We start from the raw sequence: 18495 nt of genomic DNA, 5'->3' as shown, positions 1-18495 counted from the left end.
TGCTGGTCACTGAAAACAAAAGCTCAGCGTGGGACACATGGCTTCCCATTTGTCGACTTGGCGTCTTTCTGTCAGGTTTAGTGGAAGAGGCGCGAGTTTTTACTGACCAGCATTGGGAAGGTGGTCCAGCCTTGTGGCAATGAAATATGTGACCCAGCATCGGGTAAACCCCCCTCCCCTAACCACGTTGGTATATATATGAGATGTAAAATGACCTTGACTATTAAAAATCATTGGAACTGTATGATCATGTATTCTGTTGTTGAGGGGAAAAGGGGCGAAGAGGGTGTGAAATGCGATCCGGTAAGCATAGGAGTGTGTTTTGTACTATAACAATTCACAACACAAAGCTAGCCATCTCCTGTTTAGTCCAATTCATCACAATGTTTTGCATTAAATTTGCCTTGAGAATTGCTTGAGAAGTTCGGTTGTACGGTAATGTGCCCGGTGAATTCACTTTAACCCCCCTTCCCCACCCCAGACAAGCTCTTTGTTCTGAAGAAGAAAGTGAACCCAAACAAGTCATCGCTCATCTCTCATCCCTCAAGGGGTACCGTGGTATTCCAGTAACCTTGAGACAGGCTGTATTTTAAAACCGTGGTGTATTTAATCAAACTTAGGATGACAGGCTGAGACAAGAGCGTCTCCTTAATGAATGAGTTCAACTTTGTTTTCTCCTCTACAAAGTAATGTTGCATGAAACCCGTGCATGGGTGAACCTTTTACAGCTTGTGATTGCAGATAGTGTCTACTGCTCGCCTGACGTCCATCTCTCTCCCGGAGACAATCTCTGTGATGATGAGTTATGTGGAGCGGGTGACTTTCACTGTCAGGTCCAGTGATTCTTATAGTGTAAACCGGAAGCATACACTTCATTCCAACGCCTCATGCTGCCTGTTTGACCCCCCACTGCGCCGCCTTCTGCGCTGTAGTATGTCTGGGCTCCGCTTCCACCATTCTACCTCCTCCAAGACCCTTGCACAAATCTACTCCTCACTTAACCATGGCCACAGTTTGAGGGTCTTTTCAGCCCATCTCGGGCTCTTAGCAAAGCTGTCAGTAAGCAGACAAGAACCTGACCTGACTCCTTTTGGGAAATCGCACTGCCCTCCCTGCACCAGTGAGTCTCATTCCTGCTGTCAACAGAAAGTGGATGCAGCCAGAGGCTGCAATGTAAAACACACTTTCTTTCCACATTGTATGCAAATGTATATAAATATGTACCTTGGCTATGGTCCTGATGGCTCTTCTCCTATTGTAAATGAGGTAAACCGAGATGTACTTGTTAGCTTGTCCTAAAACAGGGTAGGGATTGCCGTCTGTCAGGTCTTTGGGGTTTGGTAAGTCACTGAAGTGGTTGGCGTGGGCACTGGGAGCCGATCAACAGCAGTCTTGGTGGGCAAGGTACTTAAGTGTGTTGGTTAGTCGACAAACTGGAGCAGCCTCTACTTTCTACATTCTGGTCCACCCCTGAAGACATGACTACCGTAAACCACCTTTGGGGCAGGTGATAGGAAACAAAACTAGAAAAGTACTTTTTTTATCAGTGATAGTTGATGACCAGGCACTGTGAGTACAGATAACACAAAAGCTAGCACTCTATACTCTGAAAAGCGCATCCTTTTTTATCAAAAGACTATCTTGGTTTTAATGTGATCGAACAGTTATTTTTTCTATACAACATTCTTTTAATCCTATGGTTGTTAGGGCGAGCCTAGCAGCAGCACGCATGCGCTGCTCGCTCTGTAAAGCATGCTGTATTAGGGTATGCATTAGAAACCCCGCCCACTCTCAGCCAATATTTTTAATTGGCTTGTGCCATTGTCCTTCGTAAACGCTGGCTTCCGATTCATTATAAGGCTTGTTAGTCCCTCCTTGTTACCACCTTGTCTCTCTTTGTTACCGCCCATAAGAACTGGACCTTTTACTGGTGCTGTTACAAACTCTGCGTTATAAGTTGGTGAGCACTATTTTTCTTAATGCTCTTCCCCTATCCCATCCACGACATTGCAGCACGCCGCATGCTTACTACTGTATTTATTTAAATTACTATGCGGTCCGCTTTAACTATAGCGGCTGCACTTATTCACTTATTTAATTTACGGCGCGGTCTGCTTTTAGTTTAGCGGCCGCACTTATTTAATTATTTATTTTACAGGCGGACGCTTTCACATTAGCGGCCGCGCTTATTTATTATATTAATTAATAGCGCAGGAACTTTCACTTCAGCGGCCACGCAGAACGTTTCTTAATTACTTTATTTTTACATTGTGTGAAAGTGCACCATTTTTGCTTTCGCTTTAATATTGTCCGTGCTCCTTTGTTCAGATGCTGCTCACTGTAACCTGAATACCGGGGGAGCAGCATCGAAATAAATGGCCGCGACCAACATTTAAAAAAGTGCTCTCGCATTTGCTAGAGTTTGAGCTATTGGCATTAAAAATGACAATGTCTTTGATATATGTGATGGGTTTAAAACACATAAATAAATGGCATTGTTATTTACAATGCCTATCGCTTAAACGCTCCCAAACGCGAGACGTATTGCATTGAAAATGCTTGTTTTGGGGGTATTTGATTTTCACTTTAATTAATTAATGGGACTAATGTAATGTAGTATAGCCACATATCCTATTTTCCTCTCCCACTGCTGTTGCTTTGGGTGACATATTTGAATCCTCTCAATGCAAAAAAATACTTGCTGCCCTTAACTCACTCTATCATTTTCATTACTGTGCTTGCACAATGGTATTTTAACACACATCTCCACCTAACTGTAACAACACTTTAATCTTTGCTTTTTTTCGGTTAATTTTTATGGTTTTATTTAATGTCAAGTAAGTTATTACTATACCTAAATATAACATCACTTTAACTTTTGTTTTTTTCAGTGAATTTCTATGGTTTTATTACCATAAAGTAAGATTTTATTATCATACTTATCTATCTCAAGTCCCTTGTTGTACTCGGCATTTGGCTGGGCACAGTGGGGAGTTGAGTCATACCCCGCTGGTGCCCAACACACACCACACACGAGCTTCGGCCTTTGGCGGTGCGTGGTGTGGTATGGGGCATCCAACACCATGCAGGTGACCAACCCCTGTAATGCATGGCATTCAGCCATGCATGGCATATGGTTGGACGCAGGACCTGTCCTTTGGTGAGGCCCTTCACCCAAACAACCCCAGATGGCCAAACAATACCATCAGACACCCGACTTTTTTTTTTTTCTTTTTTTTGGCTCACAACATTCTTGAAGTAATTTCACAGTGGTCCTGCACATTGTTGCGGTGCCATGACGAATACTGCAAGAATACAGTGAGTCTGCTGCAACTGCCTGCATTTTTTTCTCCACTTTGAGCCTGGTCATTCCGGGTGGATACCGTCAGGCTCAAGGAGCCCATCGGCCAGTCAGAAGCCGGCCCATAATCCATGTGGACGGCGTTTTACGCCTTCCGGATTACGAGGCACGGTTTACCACAGGCTTTCAATGCTTGGCTTTCCGACAAGGAAAGTGAGTCTGGGGGCCCCTTGCAGGGCCCCCTTCTATTTGTGACCTCCGGTTGGGGGCAGAGGGGGCACCTATGTGCCTCCTTGTTGATCCCTGCACCATGTGGCAGGCGGTGCCTGCCACGGGGTGCATGGATGAACACAATCTCCCATTTCTCTATGGGAGGTATGCAACCACACCATGTGCGGTCGCAATGAATTAGGCAGTGGGGACAGTCGATCGGCGGTCAGTCGGTCCTGTTTCCGCAACGGTGTCGGGCGGACACAAGTCCGCTCAGCGTCGTAATAATCCCCTTAATATGTAACCATTAATTCTAGAACAAAATCACAATGTGAAGTGTCAGAAAATACAGAGCACTTTATTTCATGTCAGCAACATTAAGTTGCTTTGCGTTACAAAAACAGTCCAGTATTAGGAGCTGCCCTGCATTTAAGTGGCATCATTAAAAATGATTCGAAAAACAAAGCAGCCCATTGAGTATCATCACAGAGGTCACAGGTGGGAAGCACAGCTCTGTTGGCAATGGAAGGCATTCACTTGCATGTCACTTACATGCACTGCAGTGAATGGCCTGAAGCAAGAGCAAAGCACACCTCCCGGCTGCCCTTTACACACTGACCCTAGGTCTGCACACTTTCAGTCTTTCAAAAAGCCTACAGCGATGCTGCTACCTTGGATGCTGTAAATGGCATCTAAAGGCCGAGCTGCATAAACATGTGTAACCTGCACAACCTTCATTCTCTGCAGCTGATCCGTAGGCTTGACCCTCTCAGCTTCACAGGAAAATCTTTCTTTGAAGAGGGGACAAGGGCTCACACACTAAGGCAGAGGCTGGCGTCTAATATCAGAGCATCTCTATAAGGACGCGTCGTTCACAGTGCTTTAAGACAAAGCCCGAACTGTTCCCCATACGGAAGGGGGCAGTACACACTGCAAGACAGCAAGCAGAGGCATGGGAGGCAGAAGGGAGAAGCCACGTGAAAGTTCAGCTCATTTTGGGCTCGAGGTTCGCAGCGGATCTCGAGCTGAGCCGGAGTCCCCGAATCTTGTTCGAGCCTGGCTTTAGCTTTCAGTGTAAATAACTCCTGAGCACCAATGTTCGATAAACTTCTCTTCCGTCTCAGTAATTTCAATGTACACAGTGTTCTTTTAGTCAGTTGTTCTTTTTATTCAGTTCATATTCCATATATGTGAATCCAAACAGGTCCAGAAAAATGCAGTAGCCAACACATGTTTTGTCGCTGTTGTCTTAGTCACCACCGACTTCCTCAAGGCTACACATAAACAAATGGTACCATCCATAATCAAAAGGTATAGTAAATACAGGCATCCATCACCACGTCATCATGGGCATGGAGCTGTGAGAACCCATTAATTTCATCCATTGTGAGCATTCCAAAGAACAGAATGGGGTTAGTGCAACCTCTAAGTTTGGTGCAAATATCACCCACTCACACTTACAAATATGGTCAAAAGAAAGTGCAAAACCAAAGCAAGAAACAAAAAACGGAAGTGCAATATGCACGTAAGGAGCCACATCTGTAGTTAAATCACCACTGTGCAACCACTATCAAAAATACCCGAAAGTGCACTTTAACCCCGACAGGGAACTCCTGTGGAAAAGTCACATCATTTAAAAAGACGAGGAAAGGTATATAATGCCTCTGTGCATCATGTTAACCAAATGCCAGTATTCAAACCTCTCACTATTCTCAAACTCCTTGCAATAGTTGCTCATATCGTAAGGACCATATTCTCAGCAAACAGATCTTGGGGATGTGGCCACTTTTCAGCTTTTTAAAAAAAATATACCGTATGAGAGATGCTTGTGATGTGGATAGCAGTAAACTGTAGACATTTGTAAAGAAAAATAACATCTTGGATGAAGCAGGTTTAATTCAGACCTGTGCCTGCTGAGTATGGACCCTAGGGTGGTCTCAGTTGTGGATGATCTCAGCAAGGAGGTTGATGGCAGCAGCGCAGGGGCCTGGATGCTTGGGATCGATCTGCTGTTGAAAAAAGAACACATTGAGAGCCCTAAAGTCCAATCAGCCTTTAATGCAAACTAGCAGGCAGCAAAGCAAAAAATCAAAGACAATTGTCATTTCAACTGACAAGAGCTTTCGCTAGAAAACTATCACTTGGAGGCTAAGAGCTAAAACCTTTTTTAAATCAACTTAGTATATATACACTTTCACTCAATACGAGTCAATGCAGTATGACTACAAGACAAAAACGTGTTACTCTCAGCAAAAACTTAAGGAAACAGAGAACGGCCTTGAGGAGAAGGTAGCATTCATTTGTACAACACCGGCCATATTATTCTCACACATTCCCCCTTCCCTTGTCAGTTTGAAGTCGAGGTTATGCTCATGGAAAATGTGCAACCACAACACTAAGCAATATGGCGTCTGGGCCTGCTAAGGCTGTAAAAAGTCTTGCAAGCAATTCAGTGTCACAGAAAGCTTAAACAAATAGGGCAACATCTATATTTGATTATTAGTTAAGACATTCATAACTATATAGGTGGTTCTTAACATGGCACTTCATAGGAATATATCAACATGATATAAATAGAGTCTAGATATGCTATCATAGCCCCCTTTGTTCCAGTGAAGTAGCAGGCATAAAAGTATTGGCACTGCTTTTAGTTTTTGCAAGAGCTCTGAATGATGCCCTGGATTGTTCCAATGGCACTGTAAATGAAAAACACAATTAGGATAATGCCAACAATGGATTCAAATATCTTTATTCCACAAAGGCCAAAAACGTCCTGTAGCCACACCCAGATACTGTTATGAGTCACGTCAAAGCTGCTTTATATCTTGAGTAGCTTCTTCATGCGAGCCTCAATGTTATCTACCTGTTCATGTATGCTAATGGAAGTGCTGGGAAGGTGAGTGCAGCATTCAGTCCATGCAATTGCACATACTCCCAATTTCATTCAAAATGTCTGCATGCCTTCTTATTTCATCTATCGCTGTGGTAATTTCATACAGAGTAGAGAAAAACCTAGAGGTAGTTGAAACTGTCCACCTACACCTCTTTCATTCTAAAGAATGATCATCAAAGTGTTGTATGGCAAAAACAACACGCCTTGGGTAATAAGAGCACGGAGACTTCAACCCACCAAAAAGTGAAGAGGCTGCATTAGAGGTAGTGCCATTAGACACTTCGGACAAACGCCCAGGCCTTTGAACAGCAGCTGCAGAGCGGTCAACTCTAGGAGAACCAACTCATTTGCAGTGAGAGGAGTGGATCCGACCTTTACATTTAACAGCCGTGCTCTTGATGAGCAGAGTCTGATGGGGTCCCCTTATTGGGGCTGTAGCGCAGACTTTCTCCAGTATATGTGAGCATATAGCCTATCGCCAGGTAAGAGGGAATGGAGGCTTCAGTGGAACACTCAGGTAAGGTATGTTGCACTGAGAATGGAAACAGTGAAGACATTCTATACCTTTCTGCAATAATGTAACATCATCATTTAACTGCAGATCTATCTTTGCAGAGAACATAGGGTGATTTGAAGGGGGCATCATAGGTCAGCCGTGTCTATCTCATTCATGCATAATTAAGTCTTTTGAGAAAGGATAGCTCTCAAAGACCACAGGGATAGTGGTACAGAATTGGGCCTTCTTAATTGTGCTTCTGAACTGATTTCAGTATCTTATTCTTCAGGGTCCTATTACTGCTTTCCAATTTACCCACTCACTCTGAGTGGGTAATGGAAGTGCTTGTCTATTCCTAGCACTCTAAAAACTTCCTGTAGATCTTCAGTCCCAAAATGAGTTCCTTGATCACCTCTAATTCCACTTGGTATCCCAAACCTAGGGATGAAGTCTCTTAGTAATCACTTAGTAACAGCAATGGCATCTGCGTAGGCACAGGGTTATGCCTGAAACATGCAAACCACTACACGTACGTAAAGTAATTCTCACACTTGGGAAATGTATAAAATCAACCTGGATGTCAATGAAGGGGTCTGAAGGGGGAGAAGCAGTGGCTGCCAGCACGGATCTGGGGTGGCGGGGCAGAGGGGGAGTAAAAAAGAAAAAATACACCTACCTCCTGTTGCGTATCTCCCAATTTGTCTCTCCTCCGCATCAGGCCGAAGTCGCCGAACAGGAAGCACATCCAGGCTCCCCTACACCACTCAAAATGCTGCAATGCAGCGTTGCCATTGGTCTGAGCACCGTGGTTCAGCGCTCAACTGGGAACTGGGGCATGGGCATGTTCTCTACCCAGGCTGTAATGCAGCCTGGGTGAAGAACATGCTAAGTGCGCATGACTCTTTGGCCGGCCCTCACAGGCTGGCCAAAGCGTCATGCGATCTTCAGCATCTCCACCATTCCTCCCCCTGCCTTGTTCTGTGAGCAGAGCAGCTTTGCCTGCGCTGCCAAGCTGCTGCAGCAGGACAACATTAAATAATAAGAACATCCAGTTATTATAATTTTATCTCTCCTTTCACTGCTTCTAAGCAGTGGGGGTGACACTCCTCTGCCTTAGCAGAGGAGGCGGCATTGGGGAGAAGGAGCAGCAGTAGTGGCCTTAACCCCTAGTCCACCGTTCAATGACAAGCACATGACTTAGGACAGGCAATAACTTCAAGTTATAGAGGAAAAGAAGGGCACATACTGAAGTGTTGCAGTGGCACAAAGCATGCCATCCCTACCAATGTGAGCTACTCTATGATATAACCTGGTGAGGATGGGCAGTAGAAATCTTAGTGCAATCACACTCCCAGTACGGTCTGTCCACAACCCCCCTTAGTCTCTTTTACTATGTTGGTTGATCTAGGATTGCTCTTCATTCCTAGAGGCCTGCTCCTGCAAGTGAAACACATCCTTTAAGGTTGGTACAGGACCAGGTTTCATAACATAAATGGCAAGGTCAGCAGTTTTGAACAAGGTACTATTTCTGGCAGCAGAATTGCCTCGGGCATGGCCCCTTGATACTGCATCATGCGGGTGTAGGTGAGCAGCACATTTTACCATGGCTGTCTTTTCTTGCAAAGCATAGTACCCATTCTTTATTGGAGTTTCTGCTGAGGTCATGAAACCTCTCTACATTGAAAAAAGTCCAAAGTCATGAATTAAACCAAATGCATACTTTGAGTCTGTGTGCACAGAGGCAGTCATTTCTTTAGCTCTGATGTAAGCCCTAGCGAGTGCAATTAGCCCTGCCAGTTGGGTGGATTTAACTGTGGCCAGATTGCAGCTTTATTCCACTTGATATACAGTAGAAACATTTGTTACTAGCAACTTTTATAATTTCTGAAACAGGAACAATCCACAAAATAAATCAGTTCACATTCATTGAGAAGCACATCAGTTGAATCAGTATGTGGTCTAGTAACCTGTATAGTGGTAAACAATCATGTTGGCCTCCATCTTCACTGGTAGGGAACAGAGAAGTGGGGTTCAAAGCAGGACATTAGCACACAGTAATAGTATTTCTTATCGGGACAATCATGCAATGTGAGATTTTGTAGTGGGAATAAGTGCAACCACAAAGTGGATCACAGCAAAAGATGGTCGAGACCCTAGTACAGTATTTTTAGAGTCTTCAAAAAGAACTTTGGCAGCTGTTACAGACCATAAACATAATGGAAGCCCAACTGCGACTAGGTCCAGCATTGAGGAGTAATAAGTTATGGGTCTTTTCTAATCCCTGTGACTTTGTTCTAACAACCCAAGCGCAAATCCATTTTGTTCATAACAATACAAAGTAACATATTTAACACAGTCAGGGAGCCCTGAGGTGGGCATAAAGGACAACACCTGCTTTCTCTTTACAAATGCATTTTCATCTTCCCTAGACCACTGTACGGATTCAGGTGTATCTTCCCTTACAAACTCTTGCTAAGGCGTAGCCATTTCAACCTAACCAATAACAAAATCCATTGCCTCTAGTACCCTGCCATTCCTGAAAAGAAAGGTACATGTAAAACAGTTATAGGGCAGGGCAGCTTACAAATGACGTGTTTGAGAATGAGGCTAAGCAAGACGAAATATTTATCCCTAATAGGTCCTGCAGAGATAGATACAGGGCTCGTAAGATGGCGGGTACCTCTTTAATTGGAAATACTGATTGCATCGATGAACAAGCCTAAAAGAGGCAAAAAGGGAATTCAGAGGTTTTGAGGTCCGAGTGATTTGCACCTGTATTAATAGGGCATGTGGTATATTTATCACTGATAAAGCAGCCTACATAAGGGCCCTTTTGATTGACCGACAATACGGCCCCTTCTGCTTCTTCCATTTCCCTTTCCAATCCGCCCACCTCCCTGACCCCCTTGCCCCCCCTCTTTGGTTACCACCTTGTTTTGCTCCTTTGATCACTGGCTGACAATTTCAAAGACATGAATTTCGAATTAACATTCTTTTTCTCCTGTGGTGCGACACAGCGGTTTACACCGGCCATTGATTCTGCGATCTTTTTACTCTACCATCCATTACACACAGCGGTCAGGTGACTCTTAAAATTCAGGGACTAACCCTGCAGAAAGCAGCACCAACAGCTTCCTGAGCCACCTCTGTTGGATGAGCTTCATCTGAATACCTTTCAAATACATCCATAAGTTCGTCTAAATAATTAACTGGGGCCTCAGTCTTGTTCTGTTCACTAGTGGAAAATGTAGTCCAGTAAGTTTTTGCTGGGCATATCTTCGGAATCACATTCAACAGTGCATCCTTTACCACATCGTTCCATGGGTTCACTGTGGGCCACAGTGATTTCTCCACCAATCTCTCTTTCACCTCACTTGGCACTATCAATCGCAGTCATTAATTCACATCTACCCATTGCCTCTGTATGGTTCAAGCACACTCTGTAATTCTTCTTGAAACTGGGTTGGGTTTTCCCTTATGTTGGGGAATCGTTTCTTTAGGCTCATTAAGTCAGATGGGGTCCAGGGGACGTGGCCCATGACTCAATCCCCTGTTGCTGGGAAGTCCTTCAAAGGGAGAAGGGTAGAAGAAGAGAGACTCTTGTCATAAGCATCTCTCTGATTGGGTTAAGAAGGAGGTCATCTAGACAAGTGCTTTGCAGTTTGTCTCAAGCTTTCGAGAGTGATTGTAGGACTTTTCTCTTGCCAGTCCCTATACCTCAGAGCAGAACGTATGTGTGTCCTAGACCAATCCACAGCAGTAGAATCAGTCTCCAACCTGGTCCCTTTTCTGCGAGCCAGTCGAATCACAGCCCTCGCTTGCACATTACCACCTTGTACTCCAGCCACTGGTGGTCCCAAAGGCACTTCTCAATTTCTGAGAGCAGCACCAGCTGTGCCACTGCCCCATCGGCTGGCATGGGGAACACGTCCAACAAATCCTCCTGCCTTGTATCCTCGCAGTCTCCTTGTCCTTGGGTTCTGTGATCTGGGGAAACAGATAGGGGGAGGTGGAGCAGTTGGAGCACAAGTTCTGACCCTATTCTTCAGGTTTCTAATTTGGTATTCCAACTTCTCCCGAGTAACTTTCATACAATGCTCATGGGATTCATGCCTGCTTTTATGCCCCCCTCGTGCCACTTGATAAAGAGTGGCCATTGCTCATTGTCTGTTTTGTTGTTGGAACACAGAAAGTAGAGGCCTTTACAGCACACCATTAGTCTTATTCAAGTCCTAATTATGTATGTGCAACCCTTGGGTATAAATAAACCCAATTTTCAAGCAAGAAAAGCACAAAATCTATTAGTCAGAAACAAGAATCCAGAGAGGTTAATCCATGTCGATTGGTAGTCTTTATTATCAAAATGTAAATCTTTAAAATTCCCAGCACACGATTAGCCGACACGTGTTTCGTCTTTGCACAGACTTTTTCAAGGCATTAAAATCGAAAACAGCAATCCAAAATCGGAATCGCGCCTTTTCTATACGCACATCTGCCCAAAATATTGCAGTACACACACCTCAATTCATAAAATCAATGATAGCCGGGCAGCAGAGCATAATTAGGTATCTAATTAGCGTGGAGTCCTCAATAGTCTCCCAGTGGTACTTCAAAACGTCACCTTGTGATAAAATAACCAATCCTATCAAATATCGATATAACTGTATTTGTATCCACTTAGCGGTAGTAGTGCTCTCATGTATATGAACCTCCGAGTAACGCTCTTGTTGAAGCTCCTGTGGTACAACCCTGATAAGTTGTGAACCAGAGCTTCAAATCAGCGAGGTCTCCAGCAAATCTGTGACGCCTCACACTTCACAGGAGAGTTTTGAGGTTGGGGTTTAACTCTCTCTTCTGCAGATTAGCTAATCTCTCTGTGTCAAAATTACCATACTCCTGATAGGCCGTTTTCCATCCTCATCAGTCAGTCCCACCTACTCTTTTAAGTATTTGCATGTGGGTTTACCATCTTGTTGTTCATACATAGTATTGAACGGAGTGCCTTTCGGTGAGAGCTCTCTATATTTAGACATTCATACCCCATCACAATTCTTTATAGCCCAGTCACAGTTTGGATAAAAAGAAGAAGGGGTGGCAGGCCTTATGCTTTCCTTATTTCCTTTTTAGGTCTCGCGCCTCGCGTTGCAGTGCGCAGCCCTGCTCGCGCAGTGCGAGACCTCTTGTAAAGGGGTTCTGAAAGCTGCTCACACGCTCGTGCGTGTGAGCAGGCTTTCGCCACCCGCCATTGGCTTTCGCGTGTTTTAAAAAAAAAAAAGGCACGTGATTGTGCAAAGGCGGGCGGCCAGCACGCGCAGCAGCGCGTGTTCGCCTCGCTGCCGAGCTCCCTCCCCCTGCTCCTCTGTGGTGCGCACGCACCACAACTTTTTTCATATCCCCATTGTTCTAGTAAGAGCCCATGCAAGCAGAGGGATTGCTTTCTGTTAATTTATTTCCAGACATGTTCTGCACAAATAGCATAACACATCAGGTGCCGTAATAAAATCCAGAAGCGAGTGCCCGCCTCTGGCCGTCCCTTCTGCAGTCGTGGAGCGGGAACCTTGGTCACACCGCTAAATCCGATTAGCACACCTTGCAGGTACTAAATGGGGTTATTGATTTTATTATTGCATGTGTAGACACGCATTGTGTATCGGCACTACCACTAGGAGTATAGCATGATAGTGAAGTCAGAAACAGGAAACGTTGCCTGAGCTGCTTGTGTCTAGCAGTTGTCTAAAAATGATGCTTTTAAAAAGTTTTCTCCGCTACTCAAGTGCTTGTTGACTTGCAGCTCTTTATGCTGCTTTAGCTCCTTTAAGGCACCAGGGCACTGTGGCTGATCCCTGCTCGTCTCTGCATCTTCCCTGCCCAATGACAAAGCATTTCCTTAGTTTCTTGCCCTGTGAAGCAAGTTTTTTAATTTATTAACCTAAACTCAACCTCGTGAACGTCCATTCTGAATTTAACATTCCTCGACCTGAAACGGCACATCGTGCCTGAGAGAAGCGTAACTTGTGGTACAGCTGTGTTGTATTTTAGCATGGCAGTTTTCTGAGGCAGATTAATAGCCATGGACTTTTCTCTCTTCCAGGCGGGTCTTAACTTTGACCTCTTGGCATTCAACTTGTTAGTATTGTCCTGAAATGAGAAACAACATTGTTTCGTAGCTAACTTTCCTCATGAGCATATTTTCTGCAATCACTCGAGACTTGTTTTCTTGAGCTTCAGTCGGGCGAGCTCCAGGATTGCCTTTTAGTTGATATGTATCTAATGCTCCCATTTTTAAATGGGACAAACTGATGTGGTTGTGTAAGAAAAAGTCCTGCAAAAGAATAAAGGACTCATTAACGTGTCTAATGTTCACTCAAATGGGTAAACCAAAGGGAGCCTGTCTATTCTAAACATTGAAGACTGTAGGTGGAATCGCTCTCCTTTATGGGAAGAACAGTTGTTTCGTTCTTGGGGTGCTTGCTTCCAGTCTACTGATTCTGCATCACATGGAGTTCATGTTCCTGGCATTTGTGGTCAAGCATGGGGCACAATGTACAGATGAATGAGTGAGAGCATGGATGGAAACATCAAGGCGCTGTAAGTAACAGGCCAGATCTACTGGCTTTTCCAGTGCTTCACATTATGTAACACCAGTGTTAAATGATTGGAATCCAAAAACAAGCATTTGCAATGCAATAGGTCTCGCATTTATAAGAGTTTGAGCTATTGGCATTGTAAAATTACAATGCCTTTTATTTATGTTTTGGTTTTAAAACAAATAAAAGGCATTGGGCCATATGTAGGCAGGCTGTGTTTTGCGATTCTCTAATTGCAATTTTTAGGGAATCGCAATTAGAGAATAGCAAAACGCAATGTAGGTAGGATTAGCAAAATATTTTGCGAATCCCACCTATTCCTTATTTGCGATTCTCTAATTGAGATTCGCGAATACGGAATACCTTGCCATTCATTCCTATGGGCTAAAAGGCCCATAGGAATGAATAGGAAGACATTCTCAATTTGCGATTCTCAATTAGAGAATCGCAAATTGAGAATGAAATTTCAAGGTTGCAAGGGTGTCAATAGGACACCCTGTTGCACCCCTGAAATGAGCATGGGTGCACATGTGGCGCACATACATGCCCTAAGGGCATGTGTGTGCGCCACATGGCACTTTGAAAAATGCAAAATAGTGCATTTTTCTAAGTAATCGCAAATTACCACCAACCTGAAGTTGGTGGTAATATGCGATTCCTTAATCCAAAATCGCACAACTTGGGTGCTTCCTACATTGCATTTAAGGAATCGCAATTTGGGATTCCTTAAATGCATTAGCAAAATAAGGAATCCCAAATTTAGCGATTCCTTATTTTGCATGTGGGTTTTTGTGTACTACATAGCACACTGCCCAAATTGCGATCGCAAACGCTGAAATTCGGTGAATTTCAGCATTTGCGATCGCAATTTGCCTTCCTACATATGGCCCATTGTCATTTACAATGTCAGTAGCATAAACTCGCATAAAAGCAGTGTGTGGAGTGCCGCAGTGTGCGGCGTGCAGCAGTGTGCTGCGTGCAGCAGTGTGCGGCGTGCAGCAGTGTTTCGTGTAGCAGTGTGAGGCATGCAGCACTGTGGCGTGCAGCGGCGTGCAGCAGTGTGCGGCGTGCAGCAGTGTGCTGCGTGCAGCAGTGTCGTGCAGCATGCAGCAGTGAGTAATGCAGCAGTGTGCAGCAGTGTGTGGCGTGCAGCAGTGTGCCGGTTGCATCAGTGTGTGCCGTGCAGCAATGTTTCATGTAGCAGTGTGTGGCATGCAGCAGTGTGTGGCGTGCAGCAGTGTGTGGCGTGCAGCAGTGTGCGGCGTGCAGCAGTGTGCGGCGTGCAGCAGTGTGAGGCGTGCAGCAGTGTGTGGCGTGGAGCAGCATGCAGCAGTGTGAGGCGTGCAGCAGTGTGAGGCGTGCAGCAGTGTGAGGCGTGCAGCAGTGTGAGGCATGCAGCAGTGTGAGGCATGCAGCAGTGTGTGGCGTGCAGCAGAGACACGTGGAGGGTGAGGAGAGACACGTGGAGGGTGAGGAGAGACACGTGTAGGGTGAGGAGAGGCACGTGTGAAGGGTGAGGAGGAGACACATGTGGAGGGTGAGGAGGAGACACATGTGGAGGGTGAGGCCTTTTCCATGCAACGTATTCTAATACGTCATTCTCATTCATACATTCACAGCAAACCTGTTCACAAGAGTGACAGAAAATGTGGTATTAGTGTTACATTTTTGTTGACATCCATACGGATGCCAAGCGGAAGTGATCGCGTTTGCGATCAAACATCAAAGCGGTGAAAGTAATAGAGCAGAGCATCAAAGGGCTGGGTGAGAAGGGAGGGGGAATGCAAGGGTCAAAGCGGCGAAAGTGAAAGTAATCGAGCAGAGCATCAAAGGGCTGGGTGAGAAGGGAGGGGGGAATGCAAGGAGCAGAGGAGCAGCTGTGCACGTGCACGCCATCGTGCACTCAAGCCCTAGGCCAGCAAAACCATGTGGGTAGCACTTTTGAAAGCCCACTTACAAAATGTCTCAAAGAGACAGCTTTCGCTGTCTCAGCGAGACCTAAAAAACCTGTGAAGAAAAAAAGAATTAGGATGGTTTCAGGGAAAGCAAGTGTTTGGGCTACTCAGACTTTACCGTGAGGACAGACCTGACCAAAAGGCTCCAAGAAACTGGTGCACACAAGAGCAGCTGAGACCGCAAAACATGTTCTCAGAACAGAGGTGGTACTGGCACAGACGAAACTTTTTTTAGACAATCCACTCAAAAGTTAAAATGCCGGAGGAGCCTAGCGCGCATCCAAGATGGTCGCGTGAGCACAGGGCTCCCCGGACCCTCGCTGCTCCTCGGAATTTATCCTGACTTTATCCTGACTTGGTTGATGGAATTTGGAAGACGAATGCTGGCTGAACACTAAACTCCTTTCGGAAATCAAATCGGAGCTGACAATCCGGAGTTATGGTGGTTTGACCTTTTGAGGCCCAACCGATGGCTGTGCCCGATGCGAGGGTGATCTGTGGAGCCGGGGCGTAGTTGAACAACAACGGCAGCGGGGCTGTGCCAGTGGCCGTCACATCACTTTCGGTTTCACTTTTGGTCTTTGAGGGGCTGGACAGTGGACTTGCTTGGTGCGACTGGGCTTTCACTTTGCCTTCGCTTCATGCCTGTGTCTTCGCCTGCTACCAGTGTGCTCATCGACGGTGGTCCCTTCGCTCCGCCACATTGCGGCCTCTGGTGCGGACCGCGTCTGCCTGGCCTGTGCCACCTCGACGCTTCCTCGGTGGTCCCCTTCGCGATCGAGGTTCTCATGGGAGGCAGGGGAGACCCCGAGAGGCGTAAGACCAAAACATCCCTACGTGGGGGACCGGTCCAGACGAACAACATGGACCGCTACACTCAGGGTAAAGGATCCCCTGGGACGGCCAATGTCCCCCCGGAGGACACCAGTGGTGGCCCGTCCGTTTCTCCGGATCTGTCCCTGCAGGACATCATGGGCGCCATTAAAGGCATCAGGGAGACCATTGCTACGCAGTACGAGGCCTTGGCCCGTAAAATCGACACGGTGGCCATTGATATTACGCTAATCCGGGCAGATCTCTCTAAGACCAACGAGAGGGTTCAATCGCTGGATGTGCGGACGTCCTCCCTTGGTGCGGACGTGTCGGACCTGCAGGCCTCTCTCGGCGATCTCAAGTCGGCCAACGATCTGATGGCCCGGCGGCTGGAGGACTTCGAGGGACGGGCCCGACGCAATAACATCCGCGTCATAGGCGTTCCGGAGACCTCCGATAACCGACCGGTTGATCTCCTGGTCGAGGAGCTCATCCTTGAACATCTTGCTCCCGCTGGCCTGAGTAAGTTTTTCGCTGTGGAGCGGGCCCATCGAGTCCCAGGTGGCCGGCCGCGACCGGGGGCCCCCCCGAGGCCTATCGTTGCAAGACTTTTCCATTACAGAGACCGAGACGCGATTCTGCAGGCCCCACGGGTCCATGGCCCGGTCCGACATGAGAACTCGTCCATTAACTTTTTTCCGGACTTCACCCAACTTGTCCAGAAACAGCGGATGGGCTTCCAGGGGGTCTCCGGGACCTCGGTCTCAAGTACTCTATGCTTTTTCCTGCAAGGCTCCGAGTGGAACATGAAGATCGGACTACCTTTTTTGACTCTCCTGCGACTGTGAGTGACTGGCTGGATTCGCTGCCGGACCGGGGTGACCGGACTGGGCCCTCTGCCGGTACCAAGGGTGGCGGGTCTCCTTCGGAGTGACTTATGGTCCCTGACTCTGCCATGTTGTACTGTTCGGCTGGGTTCTACTTCTTTTGTGCATTTTGTTTCAGTATGTTCTGTGTGGGGGGCGGGCGGGGACGGGTCCCTTTCCTCCTCCGGGGTCTTTTCGTAGAATTGGGTTTGTAGGGCGACAGGCACACTGCAAGTTGGGGTGGTTTTTTGGACCGCAGGGGTGCAGGGTGGGGGGTGTTGGAGTTGGGGTGGGGTTGGTGGGTGGGTGGGGTTGTTTGGATTTGTGTTTTTTGTTTTCAAGGCGAAGTATTGGCTATGGTTCATCCTTGGGTGTTGCACTCTTTGCTAGGGGGCCCTTGATCTACTGGAGGGGATGGGGGGGGGACGGGTTGAGATTGATGTCTTGGAACGTCAATGGATTGGGGGACCGTATCAAACGGGGTGTTGTGCTGCAATATCTGCGTCGTCTGACTCCTGATGTGGTGTTCTTACAGGAGACGCATCTGATTGGCAATGTTTGTCAGGCCATGAACAGGGGGGGATATCGACTCGTGGCCCACTCTGGTTTCACCACTGGTTCGAGAGGGGTAGGCATTCTCTTGCGAGCTTCACTTCCGTTGGAGATCACCAGGGTGGTCCTAGACGATAGAGGGCGCTATGTGGCTCTGACTGGGAGGTGGGAGGGGCAGTCCCTTTCCTTGATCTCGGTCTATGTTCCCCCGGGCCTCCAGAACTCCACCTTCTCAGACTTGGGTCGTATGTTGCTTGGGCTTCCTGACAGTCTTTTGCTTATGGGTGGGGACTTTAATTCGGTTGTCTCGGGTGACCTGGATCGTCATCCGCCCAGGGCCCTCCCTGCTGCCCAGGCATGGCTTGGCGGACTCCTGGAGACCTTCGGTCTGGTGGACTGTTGGAGGTTAATGCATCCGACACAGTGTCAGTACACCTTTCACTCTGGGGCCCATGGGAGTCTCTCCAGATTGGATTATTTCCTTATGCCCGCGGCCCAGGCTACTCGGATTCGAGAGGTCAAACACCTGGCCCGGGGTATCTCTGATCACTCCCCACTGTGGTTGCTTTTTGACACTGGGTCGCGGTCCGCTGGGCGGATCGCTCCTATTAACCCTTGGTACCTGCGAGACCCCAAGATCCGTGATAGCCTGATTAAGTCGATTGATCAATATTTTCTTGAGAATGAGGGGTCGGTGTTGTCCTCGGTGTCCCTGTGGGAAGCTTTTAAAGCAGTGCTCCGCGGGCATGCCCTGTCCCAGATAGTGGAGGCTAAGAGGGTTAAGAGAGAGGCGGTGGTGACGCTGGAGACTGAAATATCGGG

The 18495-nt window shown here is 46.8% G+C and overlaps 1 protein-coding gene across 2 annotated transcripts in view; it reads left to right on the top strand.

The window, feature by feature from the left end:
• Nucleotides 1-18495, top strand: part of ENOX1 (ecto-NOX disulfide-thiol exchanger 1) — a 2037207-nt gene that overhangs the window by 524 nt on the left and 2018188 nt on the right. The window lies entirely within an intron of this gene.

Source organism: Triturus cristatus, chromosome 8 (genome assembly GCF_964204655.1).
Source record: "Triturus cristatus chromosome 8, aTriCri1.1, whole genome shotgun sequence".
Classification (NCBI taxonomy): Eukaryota; Metazoa; Chordata; class Amphibia; order Caudata; family Salamandridae; genus Triturus; species Triturus cristatus.
The sequence above is the reverse complement of the archived record's forward strand: the minus strand, read 5'-3'. Positions and strand labels throughout refer to the sequence as shown.